We start from the raw sequence: 22,090 nt of genomic DNA on the forward strand, positions 1-22,090 counted from the left end.
CCAAACACAGAAATAGAAAAACATAGATAAACAAACATAGACTGCCCACCCCAACTCATGCCCTGACCATACTAAATAAAGGCAAAAACAAAGGAAATAAAGGTCAGAACGTGACAGTATGTACGGAATTTTAAAAGCATGTTAAGGAAATTCATTTCAAGTAAGGTGGTCATATTAACATACATTGATGTTTTATGCAGAACTGAGAGCTTGTAACAATTTCCTAAAGCAATACTAAATAATTATGAATTTTGCTAATTAGTTAGTGAATTGCAACGTCCCATTCACTTCAATGGGACATTTTTTTAACGCTTCTGCACTTTTAAACTAGACACACCAAATTATTATAATTTTTTTTTTTTTACTTTTGCGGTCAGTAAGAGTTCTCTCTTGATGGGCACAGTAGTAGTTAAAACATGTGCCTGGAATACTGCAGTTCCAGTACTGCCTATAACACTTCATGTGCTGTTACTGTAATATCTGCATATTCAGTGCATTCAGGAAGTATTCAGACCCCTTGACTTTTTCCACATTTTGTTACATTACAGCCTTATTCTTAAATGGATTAAAATATTTTTCCCCCCTCATCAATCTACACACAATACCCCATTAAGCAAAAACAGGTTTATACATTTTTGCCAAAAAATACATGAAACAAAAACTGAAATCAACATTTGCATAGGTATTCAGACCTTTTACTCAGTACGTTGTTGAAGCACCTTTGGCAGCGATTACAGCCGCGTGTCTTCTTGGGTATGATGCTACAATCTTGGCACACCTGTATTTGGGGGATTTCTCCCATTCTTCTCTGCAGATCCTCTAAAGCTCTGTCAGGTTGCATAGAGAGCGTTGCTGCACAGGTATTTTCAGGTCTCCAGAGATGTTTGATCGGATTCAAGTCCATGCTCTGCCTGGACATTGAGACTTTGTTATCTTGGCTGTGTGCTTAGGGTCATTGACCTGTTGGAAGGTGAACCTTCGCCCCAGTCTGAGGTCCTGAGCGCTCTGGAGCAGGTTTTCATCAAGGGTCTCTCTGTACTTTGCTCCTTTCATCTTTCCCTCTATCCTGACTAGTCTCCCTGCCTCTGAAAAACCGCATGATGCTGCCATGCTCATGCTTCACCGTAGGGATGGTGCCAGGTTTCCTCCAGACGTGACGCTTGGCATTCAGGCCAACCTTGGTTTCATCAGACCAGAGAATCTTGTTTCTCATGATCTGAGAGTCCTTTAGGTGCCTTTTGGCAAACTCCAAGCGGGCTGTCATGTGCTTTTTTACTGAGGAGTGGCTTCCATCTGGCCTGATTGGTGGAGTGCTGCAGAGATGGAGAACCTTACAGAAGGACAACCCATCTCCACAGAGGAACTCTGGAGCTCTGTCTGTGACCATTGGGTTCTTGGTCACCTCCCTCACCAAGGCCCTTCTCCCCCAATTGCTCAGTTTGGCTAGGCAGCAGCTCTAGGAAGAGTCTTGGTGGTTCCAAACTTTTATTTAAGAATGATGGAGGCCACTGTGTTCTTGGGGACCTTCAATACTGAAAAAATAATTGGGTACCCTTCCCCAGATCTGKGCCTCGACACAATCCTATCTCGGGGCTCTACGGACAATTCCTTTGACCTCATGGTTGGTTTTTGCTCTGACATGCACTGTCAACTGTRGGACCTTATATAGACAGGTGTGTGCCTTTCCAAATCATGTCCGCTCAATTGAATTCATCACAGGTGGACTCGAATCAAGTTGTAGAAACATCTCAAGGACGATCAATGGAAACAGGATGCACCTGAGCTCAATTTTGAGTCTCATAGCAAAGGTTCTGAATACTTATGTAAATACGATACTTCTGTTTTTGTATATAAATAAATAACCTGTTTTCGCTTTGTCATTATTGGGTATTGTATGTAGATTGAGGTGAAAAAATATAATTTAATCAATTTTAGAATAAGGCTAACGCAACAAAATATTGAAAAAGTCAACGGATCTAAATACTCCGAATGCACTGTATAAACAAAAAAATCTGATTTTCATTTATGTTCTATGATCTATACAATAGGCTATCGTTGATTTTTGCCTCAATAGGCCTGACGTAATGACCTTTTTCAAGGAGCTTTCCATTCTATTAGGGTTATTTCGCCTAAAAACCTTTTAGGCCTACCTATAGAAACATTTTTACAAAAGAACTATGCAGCCCAGCCTGGCAAGAGTGGCCCAACGAGTATTTAGCATCCTCAGTGGCTTTGCAAGCGCGGAGAGGGTATTCTCCCCTGCTGGCCTGCTCACCAGGCACTGAGCCTAATAAGGCAGTATTATTTAATTCTAAGTCACAGCCTATATAAGGATTTAATAGCCTTAATGTTCTTGCCAGCCTAGTGTGTCACTCTCGCAAATTTTTCACAATTTATTTATTTTGCAGGCTATAGTCTTGAAATAATAGGCTAATAGTATATCCTAAATTCATTTTAGGCTACCTGTTTCGCTCCTGACCTATTTGTGTTTATTTGCTGTTTAGTATGACATGTAGCCTATTTTAAATGATGAGCGCTTCTTAGTCATCTTTTCATGTTGTTTATTAAAATACTTTTCATTCAAATCATATAGTTTGGTTTCAATACTTCGAAACCAAATGGTAGGTCCAGGTGGTCCAGGTAGTTGGTTAAATGGTGACTTTAATGAACAGATTGAATTTGGAGCCGCAGTTTTTTTTTTCTTCCTGTGAGCGATGAGTGGTTTTTAGCAGAGCGGTTGGAAAGGAAGTGGAGTGCCAGAGCGGTGCTTAAGTAGAGCGATGAGCGGGATTTCTGACAGCTCAACAGCTCACGTGGCTGAGGCTCAGATGTTTCACTTAAAATGTATGCCAAACAAAAACCCTTGATTTCAAAGTTTAACAAACCCTACAACTCTATACACGACGATCATTTTGAACAATTTTCACTGAACATTTTACAAAAACACATTCACTGCAGTTGCAAAGTTTGGTAACAGAATTTTGGTAAAATCTCCCTCAGTTTGTGACCACGTTTTCTAAAAACTCTAAAATATCTGCTCTGAAAACAGATTCAAAGATGTCTGCAGACACAGTGGGGTGTCAGCTRTGACGTGACACCTTGAGTTTAAAAAAATAGCTTTTGGTTATTGAACTACACTAAGTGAAGTGGATTTACATCTGGTAAAATAATTGTGGTAATGGAATTGCATCATGGACCCCTGATCTGTACTACACAGAAATGCATAATTATGGATATGAATGTCACAATCACCATGAAGAGAGTATCTTAAATGGGTATATGAATATGCAATATCCGCCTTTGCATATTTGGTATTATTCTACTCACTTGTTATTATTTTAATGAGCTCCGCCACCAAACAAGACCAAATTTGGTTGGTCCGGACCAAATCTGAACCAATCATAGACGACTGTTTCACAAGTTTGGACATCAAAGAACAGTAGAGTGCAGTAAAGTACAGTACATCATAGTGTTCTCGAATCTAGTGCGCTCTGCTGTATACTGTGCTGCACTCAACTCCACTTTTTTTTTGCTGTACCCAGGGTTGGAACAAACTTAACATTTTATGTAATTGAGAAAACCGGTGTCATATTCTGTTTTTTTGTGAACATCCTTTCTGAATTTCAAAGTAATCCAAGAAGTAATAATCTAGTTTTTCAGAAGTATCTGTAATCTGATTGCAATATTTTTGCGGTTAACGTAACGGATTACTTTAAAAAAAAAATATTAGTTGGCAGGGGTCTTTACTTCAACATTATTGTGATTTGATGTATATTTCTAATACCTTTAAGACTTTCTTGGTAGATATTTTCTAGACCCCTTTTCCATCTGTTTGACAAGAAATCAAAGCCTTTGCTTTTTCCTAATTGTTAGGATGGACAATGTACACTACCGTTCAAAAGCTTGGGGTCACTTACATTTTTTTCTCCATTAAAATAACATCAAATTGATCAGAAATACAGTGTAGACATTCAGGTTGTAAATGACTATTGTAGCTGGAAATGGCCAATAAAAAATAAAATAAAAAATAAAAAAAGGAATGTCTACATTGGCGTACAGAGGCCCATTATCAGCAACCATCACTCCTTTGTTCCAATGGCACGTTGTGTTAGCTAATCCAAGTTTATCATTTAAAAAGGTGAATTGATCATTAGAAAACCCTTTTGCAATGATGTTAGCACAGCTGAAAACTCAACGTCAACAGTGAAGAGGCGACTCCGGGATGCTGGCCTTCTAGACAGAGTTGCAAACAAAAAGCCCTATCTTAGACTGGCCAATAAAAATAAAAGATTAAGATGGGCAAAAGAACACAGACACTGGACAGAGGAAGATTAAAAAAGTGTTATGGACAGACAAATTTAAGTTTGAGGTGTTCTGATCACAAAAAAACAACATTTGTGAGATGCAGAAAAAATGAAAAGATGCTGGAGGTGTGCTAGACGCCATCTGTCTAGCGTGGTGGAGGCAATGTGATGGTCTGAGGGTTCTTTGGTGGTGGTAAAGTGGGAGATTTGTACAGGGTAAAAGGGATCTTGAAGAAGGAAGGCTATCACTCCATTTTGCAACGCCATGCCATACCCTGTGGACAGCGCTTAATTGGAGCCAATTTCCTCCTACAACAGGACAATGACCCAAAGCACAGCTCCAAACTATGCAAGATCTATTTAGGGAAGAAGCAGTCAGCTGGTATTCTGTCTATAATGGGGTGGCAAACACAGTCAACGGATCTCAACCCTATTGAGCTGTTGTGGGAGCAGCTTGACCGTATGGTATGTAAGAAGTGCCCATCAAGCCAATCCAACTTGTGGGAGGTGCTTCAGGAAGCATGGGGTGAAATCTCTTCAGATTACCTCAACAAATTCACAACTAGAATGCCAAAGGTCTGCAAGGCTGTAATTGCTGCAAATGGAGGAATCTTTGATGAAAGCAAAGTTTGAAGGACACAATTATTATTTCAATGATTTATTATTTATATTATTATTTATAACCTTGTGAACGTCTTGACTATATTTCCTATTCATTTTGCAACTCATTTCATGCATGTTTTCATGGAAATCAAGGAAATGTATAAGTGACCCCAAACTTTTGAACGGTAGTGTAGGCTTGGCCATGATACTCAGCTGGTTGATAAAGTGAATCAGGTTAGTTACAACTGGGGTTGGAGTGAAAACCTACAGGATGGTAGCTCTCCAGGAACTGGGTTGAAGATCCTTGACCTAGGCTATGTCAGTCAGAGTTGCCATTCTTGACATTGTATTGCATACTTTGTGGTCTGGAACGCACACACGCTATCTTGTTGAGCTGGACCTGCCCTACTTTACAGCCACCATGGCTTTCACACCTCCCCGTCAAGGCTCCCATGTCCCTGCTTCCCTCTCTGGGAAGTGTACACCGTTGGCTTCCTCCCTGTGCTTTTAAAAAGCCTTGGATTGGTGTAAGTATGGGCTGGACTAGAAGGAGTTTTCATCATATGTCTCACACCAGTCATTTGCTTTTAAATCCATGAAGAGAAATGAACAAGTGCACACTTAGGGCAGTCTCGCTCGCTCACTCACTGACTAACCTATTACCCAGCACCTGTTCAAATGTGGTGGATTTTGTGCACACTACTTTTGAAATGTATATTGTCTGTCAGCTTACGGTTTTCCCTAATCTCTCGTCTTTTCTCTCACCCTCTCTTCTCTTGTCTTTCCATCCTCTTCTCTCATCGCCATGCTTTAGCCGCAGGGGATGGTTGAGCCCAGCGTCTGCCATGCTGTGGTGGTTATCTTCCTGGAATTCTTCTCCTGGGGGCTGCCCACCACGCCCATGCTTACGGTAGGTAAACAACCACCGCACGTCTGAGCCCACCCAGCCGCTCCACTAACACAGGCCTAGCTAGGGATACATACAGTACAGAAGGGGCTGCTCACCACGCACATGCTTACGGTAGGTAAACCACCACACACCTGAGCCCACCTGCTGGAACACAAGCTTACCTAAGCCTACGTTACAGTAGGGACACAACACATGCTCACCATGTTCATGGTAAGTAAACGTCCACACACCTGAGCCCACCTATTCCCAAGCTTACTGTACATTGTGCTACCCACAGTAGGTATAGGCCAACACATGCTCACCACGCCCATGATCACTGTAAGTAGGTTAACCACCAACTGTTCCCCTTACATCCTGTATGAAAACAAGCTTACTTAGGGCTACAGTACATAGTAGGGTACATAATGTACATACAGTAGAGACAACACATGCGTTTACATTTGAGTCATGTAACAGACACTCTTATCCAGATCGACTTACAGTAGAGCAGGGTTAACTCTGTCCTAGGGACCTCAGGGGGTGCACGTTTTGGTTTTTGCCCTAGCACTACACAGCTGATTCAAATGATCAACGAATCATCAAGCTTTGATCATTTGAATCAGCTGTGTAGTGTTAGGGCAAAAACCAAAACGTGTACCGCTTAGGAGGACCGAGTTTGAGAAACTGCATACATTTTTCATACTTTTTTGTACTGGTCCCCGTGGGAATCTAGCCCACAAGCCTGGCGTTGCAAGCGTCATGCGCAGGACCCCGTCATGCTAGACTAAACACAACTTGGGCTCAAGTGTGACACATGCACCTAAGCCCAACTGCTCCCCTCCCTAGCTTAGGGATACATACAGTTGGGATGTACTGGCGACTGCCAAAATAAAGGACACACTTGAGTACATGAGGGATACAAGGTGTATTGATAGCAGGTGCTTCCGCACAGGTGTGGTTCCTGAGTTAATTAAGCAATTAAAACATCCCATCATACATAGGGTCACCTATAAAAATGCCCAGTTGCACATTTATTTTGCCTACCATGGCTAGAAGAAGAGATCTCGGTAACGTTGGTCCTTTGAGACCCCTCTTTGTGTCAGTTCACCAGATCTCAACCCAATTGAACACTTATGGGAGATTCTGGAGCGGTGCCTGAGACAGTGTTTTCCACCACCACCAATAACACACCAAATGATGGAATTTCTCGTGGAAGAATGGCGTCGCATCCCTCCAACAGAGTTACAGATAGTCTATGCCAATGCCCATTGAAGCTGTTCTGGCAGCTCGTGGTGGCCCAACACCCTATTAAGACACTTTATGTTAGTTTCCTGTACAATACATGCTCATTGCTCACCCTGCCCATGATCAGGGTAAACTACAACTGAAATGTTTCATCATGTGTTGGTCATTGTTGCGTGTCCTGTCATTGATGATGCATGCTGTGATAAAAATAAAAATAAAACCAATTGGGATTAATGAAGTAATACTCTACTCTCATAACTATAATGTGTGACTGCTCATGAGAAACCGCATACTCAGCCTAACGCAGAGCCTTACATTACGATGTAATGTCTTTCATCAATATCTCAGATCTCTGTATTAGTCTCTGAGTCACACCCGCCACTAAACACTAGCGAAGGGGGGAAAAATCCATACAGTTACATATCAGGATATTGTTTTTGACGATGTATCGTTTTCACAATATCACAATATTATTTTGGCGCTAGTTGGCTGTACCTGCACCAAAGATCCAGTATTTCTCCCTCATAGCTGGTTCTCCATCTTCTTTTTAAATAAGGGAGCCAATTTGTTTTCAGCAGTTTCATTTCCATGACTGATCAAAAACGTGTTTTCTCATGGCTCCCTCTCATCCCTCTGCAACAGGCATATGGTGAGCAACATGTTTGCAACATTGAATCGCAATAAAATCACAGTACATATAGAATTGTGAGTTTTGTTACACGTTGTATCGGCACCAAAGTGTCGTGATAATATCGTATCGTGAATTCTCTGGCAATTCCCAGCCCTACTAAACACACGTTCATTATACGTTTCTCTGGATAAGAGAGTCTGCTAAATGACCTAAATGTATGTTAATAATCACATCCCCCCAACAGGACTGTTTAATGCATTATAATGCATTCATAATGACTGGTTATAATGCATTCATAATGACTGGTTATAATGCCTTCATTCCTCCCACCCCACTCCTTCATAATTCTGTCCTAAACCCAACCAGACTACCAGGGAGTGACATTTCCCAACAAACGGCTCCACAAACAGCTATGAATAATTTAATTGATAATCAAATGTTCAGGGCCTGATAATGCAGCCTGTGTTGTGGGAATGAGAGGCTCAGTGTCGACAGATGATACTTGGCTGAGCAATATGAAAAAGACTTTGAGTAGTGTATCTTTTGCTTTTGAAAGGGCTTCTCAAAGGGAGTGGGAGAGAGAAGGTTAGTGAGGGGCTGTTGTTCGACTATAGATGTTGTAGACGCATCCGGGCACACACGACTCCCCTCAATGGACGGACTAATCATGTCCGACAAACTATATAGTAGTGAATATGAATTGAAAATGCATTGTTTGTGTTCAGGACCACGAGATCTGTTTTTCATCCATTTCCTGGAACCTACATTTACCTTCACTACAGCTGGGCTACTTTTCCCCACCAAACAAATGAGAAACAACTAAATCTACAGCCCACATTATGGTCAGTTTCAAATGATTTGTTTGAAGTCAGTGCTATGTGTTGTTCATTAGTGTTTCTTACTGGACGAGTTGAGATATCTCGTTTTACTCCATTTCGGACTGTTTTTCTTCGGTTTCGCACCCACTGAACACGACCCTGGTCTGTGTGGAGGGTTAGTGGTGCTTATTCTGACTATGAAAATCTGTTCCACTTACTGGATCTCCCAGGGGGCGGTTAACATTTGCGTGTTGGGTTAATCAGAGAGCGGTGGAAAGAGACGCCGGCTTCACTGTTTCCAATCAGGTCCTCCTTAGTTAGGTGCACAGTGAGCTCCCACTGTGCTCTATCCATTCACCTGTTGCTGTTACAGTACTCTCGCATGCATCACCCTCTCTCACTGCACCCACTGAGGTTCCCACTTTCATTAGCCACAGCCAGAGCCTCTCTCAGCCTCACCAAACCCACTGTATTCGGCATCTGTGCAGGAAAACTCTCTCAGGGCAGGGTTTCCCAATCTCGGTCCTGGGGCCCCCCCCTGGGTGCACATTTTTGTTTTTTTGCCCTAGAACACAGCTGATTCAAATAACCAACTGATGATCAACTTTCATTATTTCAATCAGCTGTGTAGTGCTAGGTTAAAAAACAAAATGTGCACCCAAGGGGGGCCCCAAGACTGAGTTTGGGTAACCCTGTTTTAGGGGCCTTGAATGGCTCCTCCTCTCCATTTGCATTTGGTTTGGTCCATGTGCCCCTGACCAATAGTCAAACCCTGTATGTGTTTGTTCTCTTAGTCCTGTCTAAACACTCACAGGGTCATGATCCTACTGGTGTCAATCACCCCTCCCTCACTTGCTCTCAAACGGAGTTCCTCGCCAATACTGTCTGTAGACTTTGAACTGCGTCACATTGATTTAGGCTGAATTTGCACCATCATGCCTGACCTCTGTTTGTGAATTTGAGGGAAATTATACCATCTGCCTGCTTGCTTCAGAGTACATTTCGTTAGGTAATAAAGGTTTACTTTAAGTGTGTCATTTACACAGTGTGCTAGAGTCTCTCCCCTCAACCTTTTCTATATCAGTTTCCATTATCTAGCTGAAAGTTTGTTCCCTCAGTATCTCAGACCCAGAAAGGTCACTATTAGGTAATGGAGCGGATATTGTTAATGGGTACCGTCAGGTCAGTGTGCTGTAGTTTGACTAGCAGAAGTTACCTGTAGTCAACATGAGCCACTGTATGTCATTACAAAGATCTGTTACACTGTACTAATATGGACACAACAGTTTTGTTTTCTCAGTGTCACTTTATATTGGTGTGTGTGTGTGTGTGTGTGTGTGTGTGTGTGTGTGTGTGTGTGTGTGTGTGTGTGTGTGTGTGTGTGTGTGTGTGTGTGTGCTTTCCTTTGCTTTAGTTTGACGAATGCTGAAGTGTATAGCAGTCACTGTACTGTGTGGGTCACTTTAATGTAGGCTACTGTATGGACACAAAAGTTGATAATGTCTTATCTGTGTTTATTTCCCAGGTCTTACATGAAACATTCCCTCAACACACATTCCTGATGAATGGGCTTGTTCACGGTGTCAAGGTAAGATGACAACAGTTAACAGCAGCCTAGCCTGTTTCTCTCGAGCCAGGACACTTTAGGTAGGATAACAACAGTTAACAGCAGCCTAGCCTGTTGCTCTCTAGTCTGGAGCCAGGACACTTTGGGTAGGATAACAACAGTTAACAGCAGCCTAGCCTGTTGCTCTCTAGTCTGGAGGCAGGACACTTTAGGTAAGATAACAACAGTTAACAGCAGCCTAGCCTGTTGCTCTCTAGTCTGGAGCCAGGACACTTTAGGTAAGATAACAACCGTTTTTTCAATAAATGTTTTATGTTATTTCACCTTTATTTAACCAGATAGGCCAGTTGAGAACAAGTTCTCATTTACAACTGTGACCTGGCCAAGATAAAGCAAAGCAGTTTCGACAAAAACAACAACACAGAGTTACACATGGGATAAACAAACGTACAGTCAATAACACAATAGTAAAATCTATATATAGTGTGTGCAAATGTAATAAGATTAGGGAGGTAAGGCAATAAATAGGCCATAGTGGCGAAATAATTACAATTTAGCATTAACACTGGAGTGATATATGTGCAAATGATGATGTGCAAGTAGAGATACTGGGATGCAAAAGAGCAACAACAAAAAAAACAATATGGGGATAAGGTAGGTGGGTGGGCTATTTACAGATGGGCTGTGTACAGGTGCAGTGATCGGTAAGCTGCTCTGACAGCTGATGCTTAAAGTTAGTGAGGGAGATATAAGTCTCCAGCTTCAGTGATTTTTGCAATTCTTTCCAATCACTGGCAGCAGAGAACTGGAAGGAAATGCGGCCAAAGGAGGTGTTAGCTTTGGGGATGACCAGTGAAATATACCTGCTGGAGCGTGTGCTACAGGTGGTTGTTGCTATGGTGACCAGTGAGCTGAGATAAGGCGGGGCTTTACCTAGCAAAGACTTATAGATGACCAGGAGCCAGTGGGTTTGGTGACGAATAGGTAGCGAGGGCCAGCCAACGGGAGCATACAGGTCACAGTGGTGGGTTGTATATGGGCCTTGGTGACAAAACGGATGGCACTGTGATAGACTACATCCAATTTGCTGAGTAGAGTGTTGGAGGCTATTTTGTAAATTACATCGCCGAAGTCGAGGATCGGTAGGATAGTCAGTTTTTCGAGGGTATGTTTGGCAGCATGAGTGATGTAGGCTTTGTTGCGAAATAGAAAGCTAGATTTAATTTTGGATTGGATTGGAGATGCTTAATGTGAGTCTGGAGGGAGAGTTTACAGTCTAACCAGACACCTAGGTATTTGTAGTTGTCCACATATTCTAAGTCGGAGCCATCCAGAGTAGTGATGCTAGTCGGGCGGGCAGGTGCGGGCAGCGATCAGTTGAAGAGTATGCATTGAGTTTTACTAGTATTTAAGAGCAGTTGGAGGCCACGGAAGGAGTGTTGTATGGCATTGAAGCTCGTATGGAGGTTTGTTAACAGTGTCCAAAGAAGGGCCAGATGTATACGGAATGGTGTCGTCTGCGTAGAGGTGGATCAGAGAATCACCAGCAGCAAGAGCGACGTTATTGATATATACAGAGAAAAGAGTCGATCCGAGAATTGAACCATGTGGCACCCCCATAGAGACTGCCAGAGGTCCGGACAACAGGCCCTCCGATATGACACACTGAACTCTATCCGAGAAGTAGTTGGTGAACCAGGCAAGGCAGTCATTTGAGAAACCAAGGCTATTGAGTCTGCCGATAAGAATGTGGTGATTGACAGAGTCAAAAGCCTTGGCCAGGTCGATGAAGACGGCTGCACAGTACTGTCTTTTATTGATGGCGGTCATGATATCATTTAGGACCTTGAGCGTGTCTGAGGTGCATCCATGACCAGTTCGGAAACCAGATTGCATAGTGGAGAAGGTACGGTGGGATTCGAAATGGTCGGTGATCTGTTTGTTAACTTGGCTTTCTAAGACTTTAGAAAGGCAGGGCAGGATGGATATAGGTCTGTAACAGTTTGGTTACAGACTAATTATTAGACTAATTGAATCGGGCGTGTTAGTTTAGGGCTACAACAAAAATGTGAAATGTCTGGTGATCCCCGAGGAGAGGTTTGGGAAACCCTGCTCTAGTCTGTAGCTAGGACACCCTGTAGGTAAGAAAACGCTAAGCTAGCCGCTGCCTAGCGAGGAGACTCGTCACTCACTAGGTTAGATAAGAGAGAGACCCGTCATGGTAGAACTCTCTCTGCCAAGTACTGTGTTTGTTTTACCACTGACAGCTGCAGTAGTGCATGGCATCTTATCTCATGTAGCCTAAACTCAAAACGTTACATTTTAATCTCCGGTGGTCTGTTTAGTGGGGTGTGTAGATGATGGCAGTATGGATAGTATACACTTGAGAATACAAAACATTAAGAACACCTGCTCTGTCCATAGACTGAAAAGGTGAATCCAGGTGAAAGCTATGATCCCTTATTGATATCACATTCAGAGTAGATGAAGGGGAGGAGACAGTTTTAAAGAAGGTGTGTTAGGCCTTGAGACATGGATTGTGTATGCATGCCACTCAGAGGGTGAATAGGCAAACCAAAATATTTAAGTGCCTTTTTACGGGGATGGGTTTCCTGTGTGGTCCACCACCCAATGGACATACAGCCGAATTGACACAACTGTGGGAAGCATTAGGAAGGTGTTCCTAATGTTTGGTATACTCAGTGTAGTAGGCTATGTCATGGGAAAGCATGGACTACTGGAATAGAGCTACATGTGTAAATGATTGTACATAACTGTAGTTGGTTACTCAGTAGCTCAGTGCACAGCTCAATGAGGTCTCATTTCTTTCACCCCTTTGTCTCTCTCCTCTCCCTCTCTCCTCTTTTTCTCTCCTCTTTTTCTCTCCTCTCCTTTTTTCTCTCTCCCTCTTTCTTCCTCTCTCCATCTCTTTCTGTCTTCCTCTCTCTTGCTCCATCTTCCTTTTTCTCTCCCCCTTCTCCTCTCTCCCTCTCCTTTTCCTCTCTCTCCTTCCCTCTCCCTCTTTATTTCTCTGTGTTTACCGCTCTCTCCCTTTTTCTCACACTCCCTCCCTCTTTCTTGCCCCTCCTCTCCCTCTCCTCTTTCTCTCTCTCTCCTTTTTCTTCTCTCTCCCTCTTTATTTCTCTCCCTCTCTCCTCTCCCCCCTTCTCTCCTTCTCCTCTCTTCCTCTCTCTCTCTCTCCTTTTTATTTCTCTCTCTTCTTTTTCCTCTCTCTCCCTCCCCTCTTTATTTCTGTCCCTTCCTCTCTCCCTCTATCTCCCTCTCTTTTTATCGCTCCTCTTCCTGCCCCTCTCTCCTCTTTTTCTCTCCCTCCTTCTCTTTATTTCTCTTTCTCTCTCTCCTCTTTCCCTCTCGCCCTCACTCTCTCTTCCCGCCCTCTCTCCACCCCCCCTCTCTTCCTCCTTTCCCTAGGGTCTGCTGTTGTTCCTGAGTGCTCCTCTGATTGGAGCATTGTCAGACGTACGGGGGAGGAAGTCATTTCTACTGCTAACAGTCTTCTTCACCTGCGCCCCCATTCCTCTCGTGAAGATCAGCCCGTGGTGAGAACACCTCTACGATAACACACACTTTACTCTATGGGCTGTGATTGTACTGAGGCGGATTAAGCCTACTCATGGAATAAAAAGCATTGTCAACTTCAAGTGTGTAGAGACATGAACATGTTTTAAATTCTAGGAGTAGTCTATGCAACTGGCCCTAAATCTCTGGCATTCTGCTGTGGTTCAACCTATGTTGAAGTGGACCATCACTGTAGTGGTTTCCACAGCCACGATAGAGCTTTACAGACTTGCTAACATTCCTCCTCTCTCCTTCCTCCCTGTCCTCTCTTCTCCCTCATCATCTCTCCTCCTATTTCCTCTTCTCCTCCTCTCCTCAGGTGGTACTTTGCAGCCATATCCATGTCCGGTGTGTTTGCAGTCACATTCTCTGTGATCTTTGCGTATGTGGCAGACATCACAGCAGAACACGAGAGGAGCACAGCCTATGGTTTGGTGTGATGTGATGCTGAATGAGTGATGCTGAATGACTAGATTTTAATGATAACCCAGATGGAATACCTGTCAGTGTTATTTTTGCTGTCATATATTCTCGTAATGTTAGAATGACACCAGGTCTCCCTCTTCTCCCTTCCATCTATTCCTCACCTCCTTTTTCCTCCACGCTCGCCCTTCCTCTCCCACTTCCTTTCCCTTTTCTCCCCTTCCAGGTGTCGGCCACGTTTGCAGCTAGCCTAGTGACCAGCCCTAGCAATCGGAGCGTACCTGTCTGTGACGTATGCGGACACCTTGGTAGTGATCCTGGCTACTGCCATCGCCCTGCTAGACATCTGTTTCATCCTGGTAGCTGTCCCTGAGTCACTGCCTGAGAAGATGAGACCGGCCTCCTGGGGGGCACCCATATCCTGGGAGCAGGCTGACCCCTTTGCTGTGAGTAGGCTGACCCCTTCGCTGTGAGTACTATACTGTACTAAATACTAATATACACTAAACCAAAATATAAATGCAACATGTAAAGTGTTGGTCCCGTGTTTCATGAGCTGAAATACAAGATCCCAGAAATTAGCGAAGTAAAGCCCCCCCCCCCGCCAAACCCTCCCTTAACCCGGACGACGCTTGGCCAATTGTGTGCTGCCCTATGGGACATCCGATCACGGCCGGTTGTGATACAGCCTGGGATCAAACCCTGGTCTGTAGTGACGCCTCTAGCACTGCGATGCAGTGCCTTAGACCGCTGAGCCACTTGGGAGGCCAGATGTCTCAAGTGTTGAGGGAGCGTGCAATTGGCATGCTGACTGCAGGAATGTCCACCAGAGCTTTTGCTCTGAATGTTCACTTCTTTATGATAAGCCGCCTCCAACGTCGTTTTAGTGGTTTGCTAATGTCAATGTTTTGAACAGAGTGCCCCATAGTTCCCCGTGTTTCAGCATGATAGTGCATGGCCCAATGTCACAAGGATCTGTATACTATTCCTGGAAGATGAAAATGTCCCAGTTCTTCCATTGCCTGCATCCTCACCAGACATGTCACCCGTTGAGCATGTTTAGGATGCTCTGGATCGACATGTACGGCAGTGTGTTCCAGTTCCCGCCAAGATCCAGCAACTTCGCACAGCCATTGAAGAGGAGTGGGACAACATTCCACAGGCCACAATCAACAGCCTGATCAACTCTATGCGAAGGAGATGTGTCGCGCTGCATGACGCAAATGGTGGTCACACCAGATATTGATTGGTTTTCTAATACACGTCCCTACTTTTTTTTAGATGTACGCTATACAGTGCCTTGCAAATGTCTTCATCCCCCTTGGTATTTTTCCTATTTTGTTGCATTACAACCTGTAATTGAAATGGATTTTTGGGGGATTTCAGGTAATGGACATACACAACATATTCAAAATTGGTGAAGGGAAATGAAAAAAAAATTAAATCAGGATCTCAGCGATCACTGCCTGCATCCGCTATGGGTCCGCGGTCAAACGACCACCCCTCATCACTGTCAAACTGTCCCTAAAACACTTCTGCGAGCAAGCCTTTCTAATCGACCTGGCCCAGGTATCCTGGAAGGATATTGACCTCATCCCGTCAGTCAAGGATGCCTGGTCGTTCTTTAAAAGTAATTTCCTCACCACCTTAAATAAGCATGCCCCTTTCAAAAAATTTAGAACTAAGAACAGATATAGCCCTTGGTTCACTCCAGACCTGACTGCCCTTGACCAGCACAAAAACATCCTGTGGCAGACTGCAATTGCATCGAATAGTCCCCGTGATATGGAACTGTTCAGGGAAGTCAGGAACCAATACACACAGTCAGTCAGGAAAGGAAAGGCTAGCTTTTTCAAACAGAAATTTGCATCCTGTAACTCCAAAAAGTGTTGGGACACTGTAAAGTCCATGGAGAACAAGAGCACCTCCTCCCAGCTGCCCACTGCACTGAGGCTAGGCGACACGGTCACCACCGAAAAATCCATGATAATCGAAAATTTCAATAAGCATTTCTCTACGGCTGGCCATGCTTTCCTCCTGGCTACCCCAACCTCGGCCAACAGTTCCGCACCCCTCGCAGCTACTTGCCTGAGCCTCCCCAGCTTCTCCTTCACCCAAATCGCAGATGTTCTGAAAGAGCTGCCAAACCTGGACCCGTACAAATCAGCTGGGCTAGACAATCTGGACCCTCTCTTTCTAAAATGATCCGCCGCAATTGTTGCAACCTCTATTATCAGTCTGTTCAACCTCTCTTTTGTTTCGTCCGAGATCCCTTAAGATTGGAAAGCTGCCGCGGTCATCCCCCTCTTCAAAGGGGGAGACACTCTAGACCCAAACTGTTACAGACCTATATCCATCCTGCCCTGCCTTTCTAAATTCTTTGAAAGCCAAGTTAATAAACGAAATGGCCACTGACCATTTCGAATCCCACCGTACCTTCTCCGCTATGCAATCTGGTTTCCGAGCTGGTCACAGGTGCACCTCAACCATGCTCAAGGTACTAAACGATATCATAACCGCCATCGATAAAAGACAATACTGTGCAGCCGTCTTCATCGACGTCTTCATCGACCTGGCCAAGGCTTTCAACTCTGTCAATCACCATATTCTTATCGGCAGACTCAATAGCCTTGGTTTCTCAAATGACTGCCTCGCCTGGTTCACCAACTACTTCTCAGATAGAGTTCAGTGTGTCAAATCGGAGGGCCTATTGTCCGGACCTCTGGCAGTCTCTATGGGGGTACCACAGGCTTCAATGTCATACAACACTCCTTCTGTGGCCTCCAACTGCTCTTAAACCCAATTTGTAAGTCGCTCTGGATAAGATCGTCTGCTAAATGACTTAAATGTAAATGTTAAACGCTAGCAAAACCAAATGCATGCTTTTCAACCGTTCACTGCCCGCACCCGCCCGCCCGACTAGCATCACTACTCTGGACGGTTCTGACCTAGAATATGTGGACAACTACAAATACCTAGGTGTCTGGCTAGACTGTAAACGCTCCTTCCAGACTCATATCAAACATCTCCAATCCAAAATCAAATCTAGAATCGGCTTTCTATTTCGCAACAAAGCCTCCTTCACTCACGCCGCCAAACTTACCCTTGTAAAACTAACTATCCTACCGATCCTCGACTTCGGCGATGTCGTCTACAAAATAGCTTACAATACTCTACACAACAAATTGTATCACAGTGCCATCCGTTTTGTCACCAAAGCCCCATATACTACCCACCACTGCGACCTGTATGCTCTAGTTGGCTGGCCCTCGCTACATATTCGTCGCCAGACCCACTGGCTCCAGGTCATCTATACGTCTATGCTAGGTAAAGCTCTGCCTTATCTCAGCTCACTGGTCACGATAACAACACCCACCCGTAGCACGTGCTCCAGCAGGTATATCTCACTGGTCATCCCCAAAGCCAACACCTCCTTTGGCCGCCTTTCCTTCCAGTTCTCTGCTGCCAGTGACTGGAACGATTTGCAAAAATCGCTGAAGCTGGAGACTTACATTTCCCTCACTAACTTTAAGCATCAGCTGTCAGAGCAGCTAACCGATCGCTGCAGCTGTACATAGTCCATCTGTAAATAACCCACCCAATCTACCTACCTCATCCCCATATTGTTTTTATTTACTTTGCTGCTCTTTTGCACACCAGTATCACTACTTACACACCATCATCTGATCATCATCATCTGCTCATCTATCACTCCAGTGTTAATCTGCTAAATTGTAATTATTTTGCTACTATGGCCTATTTATTGCCTTACCTCCTCATGCCATTTGCACACACTGTATATAGACTTTCTTTTTTTTCTATTGTGTTATTGACTGTAAGCTTGTTTATTCCATGTGTAACTCTGCTTGTTGTTTCTGTCGCACTGCTTTGCTTTATCTTGGCCAGTTCGCAGTTGTAAATGAGAACGTGTTCTCAACTAGCCTACCTGGTTAAATAAAAGTGAAATAAAATTTTAAAAATAACTCTGCGGTCCAACTCATCCCAAACCATCTCAATTGGGTTGAGATCGGATAAATTTGTTTACATCCCTGTTAGTGAGCATTTCTCTTTTGCCAAGATAATCCATCCACCTGACAGGTGTGGCATATCAAGAAGCTGATTAAACAGTGTGATAATTACACAGGTGCACCTTGTGCTGGGGGAAATTAAAGTCGAAAAGCAGTTTTGTCACACAACACAATGCCACACATGTCTCCAAGTTTTGAGGGAGAGTGCAATTGGCATGCTGACTGTTCAACAGAGCTGTTGCCAGAGAAATTAATGTTAATTTCTCTACAATAAGTCACCTCCAATGTCGTTTTAGAGAATTTGGCAGTACGTCCAACCGGCCTCACAAACTCAGACCACCTGTAACCTGTAAAGCCATCCCAGTACCTCCACATCCGGCTTCTTCTCCTGCGGAATCGTCTTAGATCAGCCACCCCAGACAGCTGATGAAACTGTGTGTTTGCACGACTGAAGAATTTCTGCACAAACTGTCAGAAAGGGAAGCTCATCTGTGTGCTCGTCGTCCCCACCAGGGTCTTGACCTAACTGCAGGTAGGCGTGTAACTGACTTCAGTGGGCAAATGCTCACCTTCGATGGCCACTGGCATGCTGGAGAAGTGTGCTCTTCACGAATGAATCCTGGTTTCAACTGTACCGGGCAGATGGCAGACAGCGTTTATGGCGTTGTGTGGGCGAGCGGTTTGCTGATGTCAACATTGAACAGAGTGCCCCATGGTGGCGGTGGGGTTATGGTATGGACCGGCATAAGCTATAGGCAAGATGCAGTAGATGGTATCGAGTACAGTATATACATATGAGATGAGTTATGTAGGGTATGTAAACATAAAAGTGGCATAGTTTAAAGTGGCTAGTGATACATGTATTACATAAAGATGGCAAGATGCAGTAGATGATAGAGTACAGTATATACATATACATTATATTAAGTGGCATTGTTTAAAGTGGCTAGTGATACATTTTTTATCAATTTCCATCAATTTCCATTATTAAAGTGAGCTGGAGTTGAGTCAGTATGTTGGCAGCAGCCACTCAATGTTAGTGCTGGCTGTTTAACAGTCTGATGGCCTTGAGATAGAAGCTGTTTTTCAGTCTCTTGGTCCCTGCTTTGATGCACCTGTACCGACCTCGCCTTCTGGATGATAGCGGGGTGAACAGGCAGTGGCTCGGGTGGTTGTTGTCCTTGATGATCTTTATGATTGATTACCTGCTGTGTTCTCTGTGTCAGACGGTGGTTCTCGGGATCCTGATGCGCTCCATAGGGAATAAGAACACCATCCTACTGGGCCTTGGCTTCCAGATATTACAATAGCAACTACCTTTTAATGTACTGTCCCTATCACCAATCTTGACCCAGGCCTTACCCTAACATATTGGTCACAATAACCCCTTTAAGCACCACTTTTTGTGGAGCAGTCAGCAAACAGTGAGCAGACATTGCTTTCTTTTCTTCTAATCAACCCGAAATGAAATGGGAATACAATTTCCATGAGTTGACAAAGTATACCGTGTCGCATTAAACGGCGCTATCCTGTCAGGCCATTAGAGAGCAGCATAACACCAACAACGATACAGTTCACTGACCAGAGCATTGCATCTAGTGTATCCCAATGATCCACAGCACTGAACAGGTCACACTGCGACGATCCTTTATCTTGGGGTCAGCAGAGGAGAGTTGATTTGACTTTGTTGTTCTGGCTTTAACACTAATCTACTGTTAGTGGTTTGAACCAGGAGACTGAGAGGACAGGGGAGAGAAGGTAGTCCTGATGCAGTCCTGATGCTCTGAACGTGGTCTTAGGACGGTTACTGTTGTTAGTGTTGACTCTGATAGATGCATTGAAGAGAGGTTGAATACAGGCCAGATTAGTCCTGTCTCTGTGATATCGGTCTGTGAGGAGGATTTCCATGTTTCCACCTCCTGACTATATGACCTTTTCAGTGTACTATGTGCGTACAGTCTGATTTGTTGCCTGCTGATTCCTCTCCGGAGTTGGAAAATACTTTGTTAAAGAATTACCTCAAATGAAAACCTAATTTTTCTACAGCGATTGTTTGGTTTGAGCTGAGGTTTCTCTCGGCGCGCACACACACACATGCAAATGGTCGGGAAAATGGAGTTGTGTTTTCTGAAGCGTTTATCTAGTCCTTATGAAGGCGTTATGAATGCCCTATAAAGCCTTTGGGTCTATTGCAACCATCGATGGCCACCAGATTATCGCCAGCAGATCTCTCGTCAAACCGCCAATATGAGCTGAATTCACCCGCACAGTTTATCTCAATTGCAATCTTTATTGGTCACCTCATTACCGCTCTCTGTTACCTTAATCCTGCTTGCTACTGTATCAAGCATTTTTCAAAGAATTTCGCCCTCTGTTGGGTATTATAATCGGAAACAACTTAATCCTACTTTTTGAGCGGACTAAGGGCGCTTTTATCTATTTGACAATCATTCCGTATAACTGAAATATTGTAGGCTTATTTCCTTGTTTACTGTGGCAATTTACGAATGAAAAACTAATGTTGATCTAGCCTACTCTTATTATTTTTCAAATTCTTTATTTTTATTTTACCTTTATTTAACTAGGCAAGTCAGAACCAATTCTTATTTTCAATGACGGCCTAGGAACAGTGGGTTAACTGCCTTGTTCAGGGTCAGAACGACAGATTTTTACCTTGTCAGCTCGGGGATTCAATCTTGCAACCTTTCGGTTACTGGCCCAACGCTCTAACCACTAGGCTACCCTGACAACTGTCTTTAAAGTAAACATGTGTGGTATGGTCAGTTCTTATCAAGATTGGGTGTAAAATATCTCTGGACTGTTCATATTTCATATTTCTAAAATATCCCTGGACTGTCCAAATGTGTAACTACATCAAGTCAATTGTGATTAAGTTAGGCCTTTTATAATCTTTTTTTTTTATCAAATGAAAATGTAGTCAACATTTATTTTAATTTTTTTAATGAAAATTGAAAATGTAACCTAGAAGCAGCTGTCTGTTATTATAATCACTTGACCCTCAGCTGAACTGCTGGTTTATCCTTGGGGGTTTTTGGTTGAAATCAAGTTTGCTTTAACGTGCAGGTTCATGTAATCTCCCGTTTAGTAGCATTTTAAGTAAACCAGCGTTATCACGGTGGTACCTGCAAAGTTCCGCTTGTTCATTGCAATGGACCACCTTCATTTGTAGTATGTTTACTGTGTTCGATCATTGTGTAACCTCCTCATTGTCTGTCTCTAGGCGTGGTCCAGGGGATGATAACAGGTATCCATGGTCTGTGTAACAGTCTGGGCCCAGCATTCTATGGCTTCATCTTCTATCTGTTCCACATGGAGCTGACTGATCTGGACGCAGTAGACGGCCCTGGGAAAGAACCCAAAACCCAAAATGGCCAACCCCACAGACGAGGTGAGACCAGTGACGACAGGACACATACACACTCACTCAGACAACTCCACGGACAATGTGAGACCAGGAAGAACAGGACTAAGATAGATAGTCTTTTGAGAGAGACACACACACACAAGTTGAGCTGTACTGGGCTGGCCTGGTTATCTATCCACCATAGAATGGATGAAAGGACAATGTAAAAAGAAAATGTCTGAGCCAGTGCAGTACAGATCAGGTTGGCCCTATAGTGTGAATGAGCGAGTCCTGAGAAGCAGTAACAGGAAGAGGATAAAGGAGGATGTGATGTACAGACCTTGACTTGTACTGCCAGAGAGCCACTAGGGCTCTGGTCAAAAGAAGTGCACAATATAGGGAATATGGTGCCATTTGCGATTTAACCGATTCTATTTCCTCTGTAGGCAAGCAGCTCAATCTGTGGCAACAACCACAGTGTTCTTTGTCCGAAGAGAGTAAGTCAACAATGATAACAGTAGCCACAGCTCGAGCTCTACTCTAATGGCTAATTTACAAGCTAACAAACTTCTGTTGTGACTTATCTGATTTTATGTCTTAATACGTAAGAACGGAAAGCATGTCTGCCTCAGTGTGTGT

General features: G+C 43.8%; 1 pseudogene; it reads left to right on the forward strand.

The window, feature by feature from the left end:
- Positions 1–4,421: 4,421 nt before the first annotated feature.
- Positions 4,422–21,886, forward strand: LOC111979113 (hippocampus abundant transcript 1 protein-like; annotated as a pseudogene).
- Positions 21,887–22,090: the final 204 nt, after the last annotated feature.

Source organism: Salvelinus sp. IW2-2015, linkage group LG19 (assembly GCF_002910315.2).
Source record: "Salvelinus sp. IW2-2015 linkage group LG19, ASM291031v2, whole genome shotgun sequence".
NCBI classification, from domain to species: domain Eukaryota; kingdom Metazoa; phylum Chordata; class Actinopteri; order Salmoniformes; family Salmonidae; genus Salvelinus; species Salvelinus sp. IW2-2015.